Raw genomic sequence first — 22009 nt, forward strand, 5'->3', positions numbered from 1 at the left:
AGAGAGAGAGACAGAGAGACAGAGATTGTATTAGTCATATAATTTAGGAAAGATAAGGAGTTTCTACAAGATTGTCCATCACATGTAATAACAGATTTTTATGATTACATCATGTGTGTGACTTATAGCTATATCCACTCGTTTCCTAGTAAGGTATTATTAATATTATGATAGTAACCCATTTATTAATTTATAACTTTGATAAAGACTACTTAGAGATATTATTATTGTTATTTAATGAAAATGTCAGATTGTTTTCTAGCTGTCATATTGCACTTGCCAGGCAGTTCAAATATTATTTTTTACGACATATTAAATGATGATATTATTATAATCATAATTATAAATTTTACAGATATGTCTGTTTTCTTGGTTTTATTGTATTGTTGTATGCAACTGAGTACTGATAACAGATGTTACATAACTAATTACAATGAAATGGAGAATGTACTACTACACATCACATGTACCTGTATATACCTAAATATACACAAAACTCAACCAATGTTAAGTACATAATTATAATTGTAGTCAATATTGTTGTAGCAAAGATATATGGCTAGTAGTGACCAAAAGCTATGAATTGAAGTTATTGAATACTTAATTTGAGCCAAAATAAATGGATGAAATTCTGTGGGTGGAAGTTTAATGTCTGGCATTCAATTCTACCATTAACTGTATGGAGAACTAACCATTTGTATTCATTGCCAATGCAGGGTAATTGTCCATTTAATTTCAGATTCTATCTTATTAAATAGACTGTTTTACTATTGCTAATAACTGTATAAAAATTGACTTTGACCTTGGACCGCTTACCAAAAATTTTAGTTATAGTCGAATTCATTTCTTGGTCTCCACTGTTCACAATACATTGGTATGTACCCTTGTCACCAAACATCACAGGAGCGAAATTCAATACAGATGTAGTGACACTAGGATCATCATCATCATCTAGTCGTATCCATGTATATGTTGGAGATGGGAATGCTTCAGCTTGACACACTAATTGTTCATTGCTTCCATTACTAGTAAATATCTGTGATACTGGTTGTATTAAGATAATTGGTCGGACATTAAGTGTTGTGGTGTTGCTACTGTTACCAGCAGTGTTAAATACAAGGCAAGTATAAATACCACCATGTTGAGTTGCATTGATTGAAGAAATACTTAGTATGGAGCTATTGGTATCATTTGAAGGTGAGATAGTAAGTTCAGGAGTTGTATCATACAAAGGTAAATCATTTAGTAACCATTGAATTGTGTTATTAGGGCCACCTCCAGTAGTACAAGTAAAGTTGACTTGAGAGTTGCTTGTCTTGAGAATTTCAGATGGAGTGATAACGACATCCACTGGAGCAACTGAGAGAGAAAGAGTAAGAGAGAGTTATGAAAATTTTTCAATTATATAGTACAATACATCACAGAGTAGAATAAAAGTAGATGTTGATATTGAAAGTATGAAAAGAGTTCTCTCCCAATATTAACAAACAAAACTTCAACTACAAGTATCAAATGTTATATTCATTGCCAGAAGAGTTAACTATGCCAAAGATCAAGATTTTTATTATAGATAATTCAATTAAAGCCTTATTCTTGTTTAATTTAATTCAATTCGATTCTCTAATGCAAATTCTGACTTCAAACTATTAAAATAAACTGTAATTGACCATCAATCTTAAATTTGGAAATTATAAACATCATGACTGACTAATATCATAAATGTGGGTTATTTTACCTGTAACGGTGGCAGTATCTGATACTTTAATTATGATCATCAGCACTTTATTACCATCAATAGTAGATCCAGAGCCTTCTGGTGCAACTAGCGTATTATTGTCTAAGATACCAACACATGCGTAGTAACCAAAGTTTGATACCAATACAGACTTAATGACAAGTATAGAGGAATTGAAGGTATTGCTATAGGTTGCATTGTAAAAGGTACTTGGTGGATCAAGGTAAGGAGATAAATCATTTAGATTTGTCATATTGTTCACTATGAAATCTGATGGCAATTTAGTCCATTCTATTTTAGAAACTGGAAAACTGGTCACATTACAGGATAACTCAACTCGATCTCCTCTAGTTACATCAACAGATTGTGGTGACATAGTAATGAGAGGTGCAAAAGCCACAAATACTTGGTTAGTGGTAGAGTCTGTTTCATCAACAGAATCATACACTGTACAATGATATGCACCACCCTGATCAACTGAAGAAGCATCTATATATGAAATGGTGATGTTTGGACTGCTTCCATTTTGTACAGGATTATTATCTAATCTCCACACATATGAAACAATGTCACTACTATCTACTACACAGTTCAATGTGAGTGTTTCGTTCAGTTTTAGTAAGAACACTCCTGATGGTTGGATAATTGGTGACTGACTATTGCCTGTATCAGAAGTAAATAAGACATGCAATTTTTGAATACATATTTATAATTTATATACATAGTTAATATATATATATATATGTATGTATGTATATGTATATATATAAATATATATTAGATATTGAGGCCCAATCAAAAACCTTGGCCTGTTTGGATAGCTTTTAAAATGGTCCTGCCCAATTTATAAGTAAGTACAAGTAGTAACTGCTCTAAATCACACACAATACTCTTACTAGAGTTGACACTGACAAACAATTATGTACAATACGTATCATGAGGCAGCCATTTTTACACAAGTCAACAATCCCTACATAGTTAGTTCTATCATGCTAACTATACAAAGAACTGTCGTTACTGTATAGGCTGGTCTGACCCAATTTTAAACCAATTTCACAGATATAGAAAAAGATTACTATAACATATTTTACTATTTGTTAGATCTCTGAGAACAACTTTTGAAAGCATTCCAAATTTTGTTTGTCAAGTGTCAACTCTAGTGAAAGTATTGCCAAAATCAAAAGCTGACAAGTACCTGTCAGCTCAGTCTCAGTTGCTTGTACTAGTTTTTTTTGTGCTGATTATCAAGTTCATTATGATTTTAGCTCTAAAAGCTCACTAATATCTGTCACAATTTAACCTGCTGGTTAGTTCACTAACTTTGTGATGTTTTTACATGTCAGACTTCTCCTTCAACAAAATTTCTTATATTACTATAAAATGTGGTACATAATACAGACAGAAAGAAATATCTGTATTTGTGACTTATGCTTATCTTTGTTTAGATTATAAACCACATTTGGCTATATAGATGATGAATAGTTGAGACAGTCAATGCTCTTAACTGTTGATATTGTATATAGATATATGGATGGTTTTCAAAATAGTCACAAAGCTAACACAACAGCCAAAGTTTGTTAGTCTTGCAAGCCAGATACAACCTCTATGCTCATGAGACTAATTAATCTGGTTAATACATTAACTTTCTGATGTTTCACAAGTCAGAGTCTTCTTTGACAAAATTTCTTACTGCAACCTTATTAAAAAGTGTCATGTTATTATTTATTTATTGTGTAATAATTAATATATTTATCCGAGGGTCATATATAGTCACTCCTGGATTTATGAGCATTTAGCAGTTTGCGACGAATTATATGAGCAGACCAAAATAAAACAATTAATGAAAACATCATTAAAAATGAAGACTGCGATAGATGATAAAAATTAACCAGGTTATATAATTATACTAAAGTGGAAATGTAAGGGGTAACTATGGAAGCCAAAGGTGGATGTAGTAGACTAATACTTATCTAATGTATGTGTTACGTTTACCCAATGTTAGTAATATTGTTATAATGATGTAATTGTTTATTTAGTGTATATATTTAAGTTGTTGTATATCTATTTTTAGTTCAGTTGGTAGTCAGCGTGTTAGCTGCTGTTATATTTGTATGAGTGGTTGTGTTCAGTTGTTGAAGTTGTTTATTCTAATATTTATTCTAAAATATAAGTTCATAAGTCATCACAGTGGACATCCATTTCTACTTTGTAAATTCATATTCTTCTGTAGAAACTAAAGGTAGACATTCCAATTCTACTTTCCATCACTCAATGAAGTGAAGCACGAGCACCGCAAGTTGCCTCTCAGAGAATGGAGAGAAGTGACATGTTTCCAGTTTAAGTGGGGTATAGAATCCCTCGAAGTACAGAAGATAGAATTGGAATCGGTATATTTTTGGAAAATTCAAAGCAGAATATGAAATTATGAAGTAGAAATGGATGTACACCTTCGGCTTCCATAGTTAGCCTTTAAGTACCACTTTAGTTTTAATACAATGTTATAAACTACAACTTGAATATTAAGTACTGTTCAATACAATCCATGCACAGCATATACATATAACTGATAAATTCCCATGTAAGTAGTCATAGCCATACAATTGTACAATTGGATGACTACACTTATTAAGCTGGGAATTTTGTATGATTACAATTCATCTATACTTCATTTTTACATTTTTGCATTGTCATCCTATCATTACTTAGCTTAAGAAAATTAACTTACAAGATAGGGGTTTAAAAGATATACAAAACAAAAAGAGAGGCAGTGCTCTCTGTAAAAGTCTTGATCCCAAGCAGTTGGACTCCATCAATCAAGATACGTGGGTGTTATTCCCTGCAATGTTGCAAATCAGGAGACATTCCTACAATGCTGTCATGAGTAAAGTTATGATATGGAACAACAAAGCTACACTGTAACTTTCATTGGTTGATTTAACCATTATATGGTGGGATTGACTGTTTATACAACCAATAGTTAGAACTATATGATTTATTTATTTATTTTGTATGGACACATACAAACCAAACTATGTTCATGAAATGACTTACAGTAATATAATCCAATCTGTCATCGTGCATATTAGCCTTAAGTTACTCATTGAAGATTGATAGCTGATTGGAGTTTCTTATATGAATCCCTATCAACAGACCTGACCAACCATCTTATTTTTCTAAAAAGAAAATATTATTATATATTTCTAACTACTAATTGCATAAACAGTCAACTCCATAGTACATTGATTATCAAAGCAATAGAATGTTTACTTTTTGCATCGAATATATAAATTTTATACATAATTATAACATATATAACCATAATTTTATTGGTTAAATCAGTCAATGTTTATGTTGATACACTGTACTATTTGTTGACAACTATCATTTACACAGTGAGCATTATCTTGAACACCTATTCTAGTTGGATCAAATCATGTGATATTGAGCAAATGTCTAGATATTTGTCCAATGAGGTTATAATAACAAGACATCCTAATAAGGAGATCATATTGCTCTCAAAGTTATGATTATGTAGTTCATTATTAACATGAGATTTACAGTAGCCAACCTTACTACATTTTGTTATACTGTAGGCATTACAAATTAGAGTGATGATCACTGTTACAATAGCTCCCCCATTAGCCATTAAGAACTACTATACTAAAGGTGAATGTACAGCTGAAACATGCAAAATATACAAAGACAATATTCACAGTGAAAACATTCGATAGTAGAAGGCATTATTGTTTAGATACATTTAATTATTTAGAGTAACAATTGTATTGATTAAGAACTCAGTATTCGAAGTAAGTTTAGGATCACACATATATGCACATTAATACATTTTGTATGAGTAGTTGAGTTTTACTGGAAACAATGGTGGTATGTACTCTTGTTATGTGAATGTCCATTGTCACCATATCCTGCATCTTTGTTATAATTCTATTTGTGTTTATAATATCATACAATTAAATATAATCATAACAAAAATATAATTGTAAATATCGTTTTTTAAGGAATTAGATTATTGTTAAACTTCAGCAGCTGAAGAGATGGCGGTAGCTATGCCAAAAATCCTAACATCCATTAATCTCAGATAATGAAAGGTTCATTATATAGCCAATTAATTAACAATACAAGCAACTATTTCAACTGTACTATATAGCTATTATTAACCAGAACTACAATGTCTTTAAAGTGCACTAACAGTACTAGTAACTCACATTCATTATAAGAAAGCATGAGTGTATGGATTAGAGTTCTAATATTTCTATTTATCAGTGATGGGTGTAGTAAATGTTTCATTAACTACTTATTATCATCTAATATAAATTAACTAAACAATACACATTAACTAACACTAGTGTACAAGACCTATCTTTACAGAGTAAGTATGAATATGCTAAATGCTTTACTTTCGCAGATATAGTTCCTCAATTAACCAGTCATTACTATGTCTATTTATCCTGTTAATACCAGTACAATAATAGAGGTAACATACGTCTTGATATGATATGTACTGTTAACATCAATAATATCTGGAGTTAGTGTTGATGTCGAGAGGTCCTGTAATGGTGATACTCTTCTTACTAATAACTGTGATTACTACATCTTTACAGTGTTTGAGCACAATTTTTGCTTCAGCATTAGGATCAAACATTATATCTTGAAAACCCTAATTTGTTAATAGAAAAAATTGTCATTATGGCTGGCTCTGTTGCTGAAATTATTTCTGATCAGTGTTACAATAGAAGCAAATATATATATCAGACTGTTGGAACAATCTATTACAATGTGTGCAATTACAACTCACAGCCTAAGTTTTGTATTTTAATGATATAATATAGACATTTAAGATACTTTGAGCATCAACCTCACTAATGTCCTTTACGATATAAGTTTTAGCAATAAACATACAAGTACTTGTGTTTATGTCAGTGATTTCAATGAAAATATTGAATGTGATTCAATTAGTTTGGTGTAGCCTGTGTTGAACATGGTTATTGGTTTGGTGAAGTTGATAAAAATAGTACACATCACAACATCAGTATCTTTATTTTAAGACATCTTTGGCATCATGTCCTATTAAAGATTTTGCTGATAGCTATTACAAACTTCCTCCTACACAAGATGACAAGTGATTCTATGTGGAGACGTATTATGTAAAAGATACTAAATCAATGCTGTTTTTTATATTTGAAGCAGTCAAGTGTGTATCATTCCACATTGTCACCAAATTCATCTAATAGCCATCCTTGAATTGGTAACTCTTTCAAGTATTTATAGTCTTATTTTGTTTTTGTGTTATCCCTTAAGTTGACATTTAAAACTGTGTCTGGTTTTTTGTTTGGAATGTTCTTTCTCACCACATTAGGTCAAATACCATTTGGTCATTATGAAACATTGGTGGCAATGGAATTAACAATATATCACATTTGATTGTGTTCCTACTTAACATTGAAATATTTGGTCAAATCCAATTTTAAATATTTTTTTCATTTTCTTGGTCCAGGTATCGTTGACATAGTATAATAACCACAATTATATTGAGTTGCTTCTACTCTATACAGAGATCAAGAGTTCAAGTTATATGTTTTCTTTTTCTTCTCTTATAGTGGTCAAGCTGTCACATGTACTGACTAGTCAAGATGGACAAATATAAGTGGATTAGTCAAAGTAGTCATTCAAAACAGGTACTTATCTAGACCTCATAATTTGTTATGGGGTATCTCAATAACATTCATTAATTTGCTTTCTATGTCTACCTTATACTTTTATGCTATTGTTTTCACAGTTTATAAGTTTAAGTAAGTCAAATCAACCTTCTTCTGAGTGAAGTTCAGTATGGTTATTAATAAGACAGCCTTTGTTGGAGTCTATCTGGTATCTGTTATGATATGTAATATTAAATGTTTGGCTTATGTTGCTTCTTAATTTAATTATCAGTTATTAGTTAGTTAGGTCCAGTTATTCTTCAACCATACAAAATTCAATGGTCAGTTAATATAAAACGATCTGATAATTTAGTAAAAACTTCACTACAACCACTTTGAGCAGAACAATGAAGTAATGTTACATTGTTCTGTTAATGCAATAACATTATATATGTAGTAAAATATCTTACTTTATCCACATGATCAGTTTTAGCTCCATTAGATAATAACACATCAACAATGTCCAGTCTACCCCACATGGTAGCAACAAAGAGTGGAGTTATATAAAAGTGTATAAAAATCTAGTCAGTTGTTCATTGGCCTAATTTAGAATGGCTTAAAGTGGATATCTTTTATCAACAGCCTCAACATTAGCTCGTTAACTAGTGATGTTTACGCTATATCATGTGACTCCTCCCATCAGCATAATAAAGTGACTTAGATTTGTTGAACTAACTTTAATATTATTGAATATTTATTAGCCACCTTAGTAACTTCTTCGCTTAATAGCGCTTGAATGTGACCTCTCACAGCAGCACAATGAATAGGAGCTATGTCGTTGAACAGTATAATGTCATGATATCATTATTAATGAATTTGGTCAATATCTTAATTATATTAATGTAAACACATTGTAGAAGTTCTTGGGCAGATAAATGATCTGATGAGGATTCTATGATGGCTACAGGATCTAGCAAGGGTTCTTTGGTGGCTACAGGATACACAATTATGATGAAATACAATATTGACTTAGCAGAGATTGGGACTAGCATGAGGTGGTAAGAGGACATCAGTAACTCCCATTGACTCTAACACACTAATGATAACTTGATCAGTGAGGTTCCTCAATGCATCAGACACTACAAATGGTAAGGCTACATATGTCATAACAATACTAGTGGGTTTAATTTTCTGCAGTAGAGTACAATTCACAATGTTACTTTCTCTGAATTTGTCTTCCTCTATCCACAGGTATAAATAGCACCATTTGTTTTAAAATTGAATGGAATTTCCTTTTGAGGTGTCTTTCTTTCGTAGCAATTATTGTGTGGGAAATTATTAATAGAGCTAGCAAACATTATATTCTTTATCTACAATTAAAATTAGTATTTTAATTTATGTTATATGGTATTGAATATGAGGGGCAACATTTTGATGACTATTTGATTCAGTTGTAGTTGCTTTGGTTTTAATTATTAAATACTGCTGTTATAGATTTAATAAATTCCATCCGTGTGAATTCATTGTGAGCCATCTTTGGTGCTCCACCTAACTTCTCAAGAAAAAGGCGACAATGTTCTTGTACCTCTAATATATTGTGTTTGAACTCCATTCCTGAGATAAGCTGACTCATAATACTATTATATTTGCACCATTCATAATTTTTCCATATAATAAGACCAGCTTGATACATCTCTCCTGCAAAAACTCTATTAACTCCTCAGATCAAGTGTTCTTTTGTGTAGCATATGTGAACTTCATGCTATCCCTTTTGAAAGCAGTAGTGATATCAGTGATAGTAAAAGCATCAGACGTTAGACTTTGTCCTCCTCTGTGCATTTCTAATTAGTCATACAGCCTAGCAATTACTTATAGAATATGACAGATAAACATTCATCATTATAGAAGAGTGAATGGATTTTCATTAAGACTAAAATTAATTTCACATCATTCAGTGTTAATTAATGATTATTAAGAACTGAAATATAAAATAGTCTATAATCCTTCTCAGTTTTAACCACTATTGGTTCTGTATCTATATAAAAAAATGGACCAGTATTAAACTACTAATACTACTATATATATTTTTACTAATAGGATACTGATACAAATATTAAAAATACTCACCTTTTATTTTGAAGTTTAGACGTCTTGTCATACATCTAATAACAATTATAGAAAGTTACATACATCCTATCATGATAATTAATTGATGATCGTTCAGTATTATAATATCAAGATGTATTCAATAACTTTAGTAGTACAAGCTCAACATTATATAAATTTTTAGAGGTTTATTAAAATGTCAATAAAACAAGAATAACGAACACAAAGATGTATACATGCATACAAATACCACATGGTGAAAACAAATTTTACAACTATATATATGCGATATGAAAAGATTTTACTTTATATGAATGTAACTTATCCTTCCATCAGATGATGAGATGACATGTAGGCTGATGTATGATAACTAGATAGTATATCATTAGGAGATACTTTAACTTGTATGGGTATATTGGTATCACATGAGTACTTAGTAGTGAGGTGATGTATGCTTGTTTAACATATGCTAGTAGTGAGGTAATGTATGCTTGTTAAACATATGATAGTAGTGAGGTAATGTATGCTTGTTAACATATGCATTAATACAGTCTCACTTTAGGAGACTTTGAGATTTGGAGTACTTGTGACAGTTGTCAAGAAAGTAAACATAATCTCTTCTTATTTCTGCTATATTCACTTATTACACCTTTAGGTTTTTTGATCCTACTGTATAGTCATAAAGTAAACTGTGATGGTAATATTGTATAGTGAGAATTTAGTTAAAGATTTTGAAAAGCTTGTACAATGGATCTATAGATACTGTTTTTAGTTAAAGTAAAATATAGTGTGTAGATGACGTTATTGTTACTATAAATATTTTACTCACAAAAATGTACTCTACAATGACCAAATATGGTCGTTGTGATAAAACCACACCCCTTGATACGAGTACAAACAATTTGAATGTATTTAGTTAGGTGTCTCTTCTTACTTGTATACAATTCAGAATTCTGTACTGTGTGAAATATATAACATAGTGTTGATATCTACTGACTATAGAGACAAGAGGTTAGTAGTAATGAGTAATTCATCTTTTCATCCTTGCATGATATGAAAGATCTTGATTATTAATTATCTCTCAGTATAGTTATGATTGATATCAGTCAATGGAGAGTTAGTATTGGGTTATATATTGTCATCAAATACCATATACTAGTAAAAAGGGAACTACTATTGATATCTTAGGATGGGTAGAGAGTCACTATGGGTTTACGACAGGATAGAAGGATCAGGAGATGAGGGTGGTGGTAACCTGACCTTCTCTTAGTCACATTTCTCTTACTTTTTCCTCTCATTTATGAGGAATATTGAACTCAATCATAGACCAAAAACAGGTAAAATATTAAAACATATAACTGAATATAGGGACTATGGTCTCATTTACTTCAATAGAATTAACCATCAAATAATGTTCTGTCACTTCTTGTTAAGAGTGGTTTTGTTGTTTAAGATAATGGATTGAAATCACTATAGTCTTCTAGGTGTCTCACTAGAGGAGGGGAAAAGACTCAAGGCAATGGCCAGTAGTGATCAAGACTACCACTTTGCTTTAGAGGAAGGTTTGCAATGGTGGATTACAAACAATGCTGACTCCTCTTGGGAAGAAGTTTAATCATTTGTTGAGAACTGTGGAGATAAGGATATAGTTGTTATAATGAGAAAGAGATTAAGAGTGAAGGTATAGTAATAAATGTATACTGTGTGATTAGTTCTATTGTATAGATACACCCACTCCTAGTAAACCACTTGTACTAATTTTGTTGAAGATATTTCCCTACAATTCCACCAGTATTGAATCCAAGGAAAAGTAAGGAATGTCAACATCCTTTGTCACTTTTTCTATCAGTACCTAAACCAATGACTAGATGTAAGGAAGCGGAACATCCTTTCTCACTTACTTCAACGATAAAAGTATAATAATGCTATTTACATTAGACTGGGCATTAATTAATAATGGATTAGAGTAAACTTTTTTTATTATTTTTCAACAATGATAAACTATTTGCTTTCTTTTGCTTCCGCATACGAAGTATCTTTAGGCACTACAGTCAGATTTTATGAAATAGGTGTTTTCTCTAAGTTTCCAAGGTCTCTCTTTGGAAGCAATAGAAAAACGTATCTTACCTGTAATTAATAAAATGTGTCACTTAATCTTTTAATAGATAAACTATATAACTAAGAAATCTTTACTAACTATACATACTATAATATAATTGCCTTATTTATAGAAGTTACAGAATACATTCTACCTTTTGGTAGCCAGACAGAATGAACTATTCTGACTTTCATTTGATTCTATTGGTAAAGACTGTGCACATGTGAACGTAGGCATACACTTACATTTACATAGGTATGGTTGACCTGTACAGTCTACTAATCTCATTATATTGGGATTGGCAGTATCCATTTTGAGAAGGTCCCTCCTTACTGATGATCGTCTCAACCGTTGCAACATCAATTATTTTGAAGTAGCAATGAGTTAACTGAGTTAGGTGAGTTGAATACTTATCTGATAGTCAACATGACTAAACACTGAGTTCTGGAAGTAAACTTATCATCATTCGATATGGTTAATGATGTAATCTACAATATATAATATTACTGAAATTGCTAGCTTGTGTTAGGACTAGTCATTTATTATGTGACAATTGTCAGAATCACTTTAAATTTTGATTATAGTTCAAGCATAAGACTTTTAAAATGCTGAGTCTAAGAGTCCTGGCAGAAAATGCAAATTTCTGCAAACTATACCCTACATCATAATCCTATACCACCTTGGATATTAATTTCACATTAACATATGGCTTTTTTCAAATATACAAACATCTGTAAAGGGAACCAGCTCATGAAAACCTGCATGTAAGAAAAGGACTGAATTTTAAGTGTCTTTGTACGTGATAGCAAAGGTAAGGGATGTTAGGACACGTCTGAAGTCACGAGGACATATCAATTTTTAATAATTTTACAGTCAACTCGTAATATAAAGTAGTAATTGTCCAGCCTTCTACTACCAGGACATTATCAAAACAATTATTTGATATATAAAAGATTGTCTGCAAAACATGAGTGTACAATTATAGAGTCTGACTGTTTGTGATAAAGATGGCTAGGATATCTATCAATTATAATGACCTTAGTGGAAGAGATCTACTAAATCTATCTTGATACAAAATCATGGCTGCTCTGATCTAATTGTAACAATTTATGAATGAACTAATTATTCATATATATTTAATTAGTTATTTAACTTACAATGATAATTACGTACATCAAGTAGTGTGGGCTAGTCACGAAAAAAATTGATTCAGGGAACACTAGTGTCTCTGTAGTTTTGAATATTAATGAATGATTTTTTAATGTATGGTGTGATAAGCAACACCAACAGTATTAGGGACTGTGTCTACAACACATCCTAGCTAACACTGTTAATTTTGCTCAAATCCTCTGACTCCATGGTGCCAAAAAGGAATGACAACATTATAAATCACATTTAACTGTAGATTCAGAACAGTTTTCAGGACATTTTAAAATTATATAACATACCATAATGCTGCACAAAGTTGGTGATTATAACCTTGAATAAAGCAACTATATATAGTGCGTGTTGTTATTGGCGATCCTAAACTTCCAGATTGCTACATCAAAGAGTACTGTGCTCAATGTTCTGTTCATGCCAGACCCCCCAACAAGCAAGAGATGGATGCTATTTCAAACTAAACTATTCAGAGTTGTTCATTTGAAATAGCATCCCATCATCTCTCATTCATGGCTTCAATTATTGGGGGCATAAATACACACATTACTTTTTGGCTTCTAGTTGGACTTTATACTATGTACTTACACTAGTTGGTTTTGTGGTAACTTAATATTGATGAAGCTATGGTAAACCAAGTGCAAGGTCTTTGTTGAAATGACAGTATTTTTTCAGGATGATCTAACTATTTAGTAGTTTTTAAAATATGCGTCGAATCCATAAATTTCAATTTATGGGGCTCATCACATGAAAGAGACTGGGAGTGATGACTTCATGAATTGAAATTTGATTAGATATTAAAAAAGATAAACGATCTCAGCAGGTCTTGTCTATTTCAATGATTCAGTATGAATGCACTACACTCATCTATTAAATTGTCATTTCGGAGTTCAATGCAAGGAGACCCCTCATAAATAGAAAGTTTATGGATCAAATATTAAAAATAATAAAAGATTTTCGCACATTTAAAAAAAAAGTACTGTGTCATTTACACCAAGGCCTTTGTTACTATAGTTTCATCAATATAATGCAAGCCCAATTGCTAAGTTACTACAAAGACAAAACTACTCTAACTCAATAAGTGATAATGTCAACTAGTGCCAAAAAGTAATCTTTGTAGTTTTTGGTCAAGAATCAGAGCCATGAATGAAGATGATGGATGCTATTTCAAATGAACAACTCTGGGATAGTTTTTGAATGTTTAGTTGAAACATTATCCATTTTTTTGGTCATCGCTTTAATTATTGGTAATAAAGTACAAAGATTATTTTTGGCTCTACTGGGCTTTGTACAAATTAGGTTAAACTAGTTTTGACTTTGTGGTAACTCAATATGAGTAACAATTAAGTAATATTAAGTAATATTGGTGATATTTGAGGAATATTGTTGAAGCCTTTTACTGCCAGGCCAACACAAACATCATTTCATATAAAAGATGTTAGTTTTACATTATGGCAGTAGTGAGGATATTCTTACCTTTCACTTCTTCAATCAAGATGTTTACAACAATCTTTGTGGTTGCTTGTTGATTGTCCCTCCTTTGATTCTCAAGCCAGGGATTTGATGGCTACATTAAAACTGATGATTGCAGGTTCGTATTTTTTTTTCTTATTTATAATAGCACACAATCCTCTTTATTATAGGGACCCCCACTTATGTACATATGATTACGCAGTACATGTTGGGACTCAGCAATGGCGAAGGGGTGATCATCTCTGCTTATGTCAAGACAGTCTGTGATTCAGGTACCAAACTATACAATGGTCATTTGATGTTCATTCCATTTAGTTGGATTTTTTTAGAGGCATTCTTCAAGACTTTATTGCATTGATGTTTCTAATGTTGTGTTATGATAACCAATGTCACAGAAGAAGATGGATCAGGCTATAGGTACATCTAATTTAACCTGTGATATAGAAATAATTTATCTAGTCTGGCACTACAGTGATGATGACCTCAGACGTATGGATTGATATGAGCAGGTGGTTCTGTTTGCCACAAAGTACCACTGGTAAGATTATTGGGGGTTCTATCCGAAAAAAGTTGAGGATATTGAAATTGTCAATTTTAAGAAGAGCATAGCATCCACATTTCAAGCAAATTTTAAAGGAACACTGAGGAAGATGAGAAGATTCACAATCATTCCATCGCTCACATTACAGTAACAGCAACAGGTCTTTTAAATTGTTTATCTTTATTATTTCTACAGTATTATTCAAAGAATAATCAACAGGTTCAGCAGAGAACGTGGATCAAAATGATGTCATCCAATATGCTGGGAATTTAAAGATTCACAAAACTTTGCTACATTTCCACCAAGAAGACCAAATAGAATGGATGATAGAAAAAGAGTTTATTATTTCTACAGGGGATGACAACAGTTGATATAGGAGACAAGGTAAAAGTTGACAAAGACAATAAAGATCCTTCAAAAATGATACTTTCAATTCATCAAATGATGTGCCATCATTGAAATCAACAACTGAGTATAAACTGGTGCTTTCCTTCTGTCAAGATGATCAATCTTCTGTCAAAGACCAGTCTGCCCGCATGTTCGTAGCTTAAAATCAAAAGGCATTGCTGATGACATTATAGCAAAGAAGGACCAAGGTATATTACTGCTGATATCTCTTAAATAATTTTTTATTTAAAATTGGTGTGTAGCAAAAGAAGACAAAATAGTCATGACAGAATTGCCATATGATGTTGCCATCAATTGATGAAACTGTGGAAAGGGTAACACGAGGAGCAGAATCAATTAAAGCAGGTATTTTCTGCCTTTTAATTTGGAAGCATATCTCTCTTGATTTAGTGGCAAAACTTTGATGAGCTGGAGGTGTTTACTGACTCTGGAAGCAAAGAATGGACCACTTCCTGGAAAACAACCTAAACTACCCTGAGCTCATTGTGAAACTGAAAGAAGTAAACCACAGCTATTATATTGATATATTATATTTGTCTATTATTACGTCAATTAGACCTTCACAAGAAAGACACAATGGAAGTCAAGAGCGACAGGTACTTTATGACTTGTTGAGTTCAGAAGGAAGCCTTGAAGCACAAAAGGTGTCAATTGTACAAAATTATAGAATTGAATGCATTTTTAACTGTTTATTTTATGTATATATAGGCATTGATTGATATGCTTCACTATCCATTAAATGAGAATGAAAATTGTTTACTACTTCATATTGCACTCCTCTCTTATGCTCATCCTTCAACAGTGAATATCTGGAAAAATATTTTGGAGCTTTCAAATGATACATATCATTTTACTACTCTCTTTTGCTACCCTTGGTCGCCACAGCAATGTAGAAGACATTAATGTTGATGCATTGTCAAGGAAACTTGAAAAGGCTATAAAAAAACTTACCAAATTACAAACGATTCTTCTACAGTTGTACATATTATTCATGCACTAGGTAACACTGGATCAAAGAAGATGATACCTCTACTTTTAACATTTTTATCATCTGACCAGCTTAGTCTTCAATTACCCGCCATTGATGCTCTAAGAACTGTTTTCCATGATGACAAAGTACAAAAAGCTTTTATTCAATTAGTGAAAGATTCTTCATCTGTTGTGCAATAGTTGAAGTTATTGAAAGTTTACTTTTCCCTTTCAAAGCAGTCTGTTTACTTTTTTGAAGATCCTAAAGATGCTGGAAACCAGTTCTACTGAGAAAGATCTGATGGAAGTTCTGGTTAATGAAGCTATTAAGTTTCATAATGATGACTTAAACAAGCGCCTTACTATCTACCTTAATTTTGTAGATACTCAGAAGCACAGCAGCTTCTTAGTAAACTTCAAACAGCAGTCACAAGGTTAAAACGAGCATACACAAAAACCAATTGGAATGATGGTAATAGTATTTTAATCTTGTTGCCAGTCATCCAGTAGAACAACTGATGAACAAAAAACTATCCTTATCATCGAGCATACTTATGGGGTGTTAAGCCTTGGTCGTGTCAAAACTTCACGCTAACGCAGCTGCTGGTATTTTTGAGGAGTCAGTTCTTCTGGCAGTCATAAAATTATTTGTTAAAGGGGTTTGCTGAAGTATATGTATACGGTCGTACTTATAAAATTATTGATGGTGATATAAAAACGAAGGAAAGTTGGTACAAATCACCTTTTGTTACAGGATATGGAAAGATTCGTGGCATAATTATATAATCCCTGGTACAATTCCTTATACAAAGTCAAAACCATTCCGTTGTTGGTCATTACAACTGTTTTACATCGAGATAACCTTTTTACATGTAGGGGTTAAGTAAGTGTATATTTTACTGGAACCGTCACTGCTGATCTCAATTTAAAATAGTATTGATCTTCTTCTGTTACAACCAGTGTAATTGCTGATCCTACTCTAACTATTGCAGCAGGTGCATATCTAAGAGCTTTGGTAGTTCAAAAATTCCACTTCATGAAATGTTTGGCAATATTATGTTGTTCTTTAGGGAATATACAAAAGCGTAGTTGAAGTGTCTGCCAGTTTTGTCTATTCTATGGAGCCCAAAGCATCAGCTACTCTCGGTAACAAGAATCCAGTAGGAGATGTCCCTGCTTGTTATGGACTTGAAACCAAACATCAAGGATCAATAAGTGTTTATGCTTGGTATCAAAGAAAAGACTTGTAGAGTGAGAAAGTGGAAATGAGGTTATTTGTAAGTAAAATACATAGTTTGCATTATTTTTATAGTTCTTTGCCCATAATAGTGGAAAGCCAAGAAAAAAGGTTTCATTCCTCTCTTTACTTGGAATCTCTACAAAATCACATCCTCAACGGAGAAATGTCGTATCTGTATTGTCTTGGTAGTGTGCTTGGGAATTTTTGTCGAAATCAGTCTGGAAGCACACCTAGCACCTCCCTGTGCAGTTGCAACTAAGTTAGCCCAGATACAACTATAGGCTTACACATAAGTTAATAGTTTAGTTTATGGACCAACTCATAAGTACATTTTTTGTAAGTCATGTTGATTTAGCTATAGTTTTCTTTTTCATATAAACAGAATTAGTTTTATTTCACATATTTTTGCTGCTCCTTTTTTGCAAAATTTCAAGAAAAATGTTTTGATTATGCCTATTATCTAATTAGAGATAGCACCTATTCTTTTTTAACTTACAAAAACAATGATGGCTTTAAATTAGTGTAACAAGATAGGTAACTCTTCAAACAGACACCATTTATTAAATTATCCAATCATGAACTGAATACTATTGGTATAACATGGTTTTGGCAATTGATAACAATATGAATATCTGTAATTTATAAAATAATTATTTTTTACTATGATCTTTATAATCTTAAACAAATATAATAGATTATTACAGTGCCTGAACACAAGAAAGTTATGAGAGAAATACATGAATAAATTTATAGGAACAGTAGAGGACACAGTTAGCATGTACGAACAGTAGCTGAAAGTATAGGATTTCTGCCAGGAGTTGGACACAGCACTAGCATTAGATAAAATTTATGAGTTTATTATATATAGGTGAGGATAACTGTGGAGGTATATAGACTTGAGTGGATATTAGACAACAACATAGTCACATTTAGAAATACTGAATGTAACAGACACTTAGATACTGAACAAAACTGTAATTGTAAAAATTGTAACCATTTTTGGATGTCATTTTTCTCTTTAAATTTTTCATATTAGAGTGACTACTGAATTGAAAGCAGGAAGTGATGCTGATGCAAAAGTATTGTGATGATGTCATCAAGGGGTCTCTACATTTTTGCTGATCCGCCTAACTTCTCAAGAACATCAGTAAACAGTTGACAATGTTCATGTAACTCTGATACAGTGTGTTTTGAGTCCTTCTGTGAGAGAAACCTGACCCATAAATAGCATCATATTCTGACATCTCATAGTTTCTCTGTTAATGAGGTGGGGCTTCATGCATAATTATGTAGTGCAAATGATTTCATTGGTCCTTTAAGAGCTTCACTAAGGATAGCATATTTAGAAGTGATACTAGCCTCAACAGACTTTCAAATATCAGCAGCACTCGTACAAGAAGCCTAATTCATCACTTGATGCCCCCTTTTGTAATCAATCAGTAGGGAGTCACACCCCTAGATCAAAATTGCGGAAATTCTAAAATTATAGCTTAGCAAGAACCCAACAAATATGAAAAATTTTCTGTATATATAAATAATCATTATTTACTCAAAAAGTTTTATTGATCACCACTTGTTCTGTCCCTATAGGACAAATAAATTAAGCAAACAATAATTATTATCATTTAATTACTTTTTTGTAAGTAGTTGTTAATATTTATATTTTGATGAGTTTTGATAACCCATAAGAAGATATCTAATTAAAAACACAAACATTATAGTCCCTTTTGTATTTTAAATTTTTTTATAAATAACAATTACATTGTTATATAAAATTTTAAGAAATAATAATTTTTTATGTAATGATCATTTTATACTGGTTTATGTAATAGAGAATATTCAAACAATGACAGTGGTGATAACATGGCTTGTCACTAAGAATTAAGATATTGTAACATATCATAAAGACATATTACATAGGCATATAGTAAGTAATCTTAAACAGTCATTGCATTTAGTACATGCAATTAGTAGTAGGCTAAAGTATTATAATGCCATTTATATAGTCTCTCTTGACAGATTAGGTTCCTTTACGTGACAATAAATGGGGACAGTTTAGGATAAGCACTTGAATGCTCTGATAAAATATCATAAGAAGGCTATTCAACCATGTCTAAAATACGTCAGGTAAGTAAAAGATTACATTTTATATTTGTAATTCTGTTACTAAGTATTTAACTAGAAAATGCAAGTACTAAGTTATAATAAGAAGTGTTTCGTGATTTAGAATGCTTATGTAGAGAACATAAATTTGTTTAGAGTATGTATATGTAGTAACTGTAAATTTTTTTTAATGTCTCTGCTGTTGATAACAATTACAAAAAATGACAACACACACACATGTTTTATATAATACATTCGCACAAGACAATTATAGCTATATATGTGTACCATAGAAGGAACATTCATAACATTTTATACAGTCTTACTGTAGTTTTATGTTTGGAGATGTGAAGTACATGTCAAGAAAGTGACTTCATCTTTTCCTTGTTTTGTTACACCTCTAATTATATCCGCTAGGTTTCTGACCTCTCTAATAATAATTACAGAAAGTAACATTATATAAAGAGAAAGTTGTTGTGGATATTGATTGATAAATTGTTATAAAGAATTACTAATTAAAACTCATCAATTATTATTACCTACAATTAACCACACCTATTACGACAAATTCAGTAGCTATGCAAATCAAGTGATATCGTATATATTAGAATTAATTATAAACCACTTGTTTAATAGTGATACTGAAATAACACTTACATTATTTGCAATATTAAGATTGCCTCCACCATTTAATAACGTCTAAACTATATCACTGGAAAGTTCAATACCTAATCCATAAGGATCAACAGCTGCATGAAGAGTAGTGTTACCATTCCTATAATAATAATAAAGGGTTAGATTATATTTCAGTATTAGTTAAAAATTACTTTATCCTTAATGTTAGGATCACAAAAACTTTAGCCAATAATGTCTTAAAATATATCAACATTTCCTCTTAGCAGCATAATAAAGAGCAGTTCTTCCTCTCTAAAAGTAGTGGTAAATAGATGATTTAAGTTATAAATTAAAAACTATAATGTGAACACACAAACTGTAAATAATAGTTAGTCTTACAATTTAAGTATAGACTTACCACATTAACATAAACCCTGGCTTAAATAGTTATACCAACAAATAATTTTTTATTACATATAAAATATTAGCATATATATAGTCACTCACAATATCATAGCATCTGTAATATCAACACCTTGGCTATTAATTTAGTAACAAGTTCATTACAACCTCCCTCAGCAGCATAATGAAGTAAGTTTGCTTATCCTATTATATTAACATATTATGATTAATAAAGTCATAAATCACTTACTGTATGTACATATCAGTTCTAGCTCCATTGAATAATCGTATTTCATGATTTCTTGTCTACCACATAACAGCAGCAATGAAGAGTGGAGTTTTCTATATCCTATATAAGATGGTAATAATTAATTATCCTGCAGTATACAAATGAGTCTATTAGTCATCCTTACTTTTACAACTGCCTCAATATTAGTTCATTAGCTAGTAATGTTTGAACTACATTACTGTGACCACTCTGAAATAATATGATGGAATAAATCAATGTTATAATAAATGTTTAATAACATTAGTACCTTAGTAACAGCTCAATATTAGATTCCTTTGTCTAGTAATGTTGAACTAATCACTGTGGCCTCTCTCAGAACATCGCATGAAGGGGTTTTTCATTGATCTCCTGGTGTTGATTCATTATTTCATTTATAATGAAGAATTCCACTTATTAATTTTAAATTAATTGGTCAACTATGACTAAAAATTAGACACAATGATTTTGGTTATAATTCTGATCCCCAAAAGTTTATATTAAAAAATGAATTCTTTCCGTAAAAACAAATATTTGTTATATTATAAGAGAAATGAGATAATGTCACTAGTTCACTATATAGTCCACATACACCTGAATAAAAATGTTGCTTAGAATATATATACTATTGGATAAGGAAGAAAATTTTGGTCTGGTCATCCTTCAATATTTTATAATCTTTTATATATAGTGTTTACAAACAATTATACATGTACTTACCCAAACTAAATGTAACATTAGGATTGGCTCCATATGACAACAGAGTTTGAACAATGTTATCCTCCTTTTCAACAGCATGTGGAGGGGGACTTTTTTTTGTCCATCTATAAATAGTAATACATAATAGTTATCGCAATCAGATTTTACTACCTTGTGGTCATTACTAGCATCAGTTCCCCATTGATAGTAGAACTTTAACAATATCATTATTCCATTGTCACTAGCAATGTGGAGGGCAGCTCTAATATCCATACTGTAAATGCTAGTTGACATATTTACATCTTTATGACCTTCCTTAAATTTTGAAACTTAAATAAAGTGTCAAACTTTTACCCAAGCTATGTATAAGTCATATTCCGTTAATTAAAAAATACACCACAATTATGTGATTTAAATCTTACTAACCTCTCCAAACAATTTGGGTAGCTCTTTCTCTAATAATCCAGTTACTTCAGAAACACTGTTGTTTTCTATTGCAGTCAATAAATCTTATCCATCTTGTTCTTCTGAGGATATATAACA

Source organism: Gigantopelta aegis, unplaced genomic scaffold (assembly GCF_016097555.1).
Source record: "Gigantopelta aegis isolate Gae_Host unplaced genomic scaffold, Gae_host_genome ctg3661_pilon_pilon:::debris, whole genome shotgun sequence".
NCBI lineage: Eukaryota > Metazoa > Mollusca > Gastropoda > Neomphalida > Peltospiridae > Gigantopelta > Gigantopelta aegis.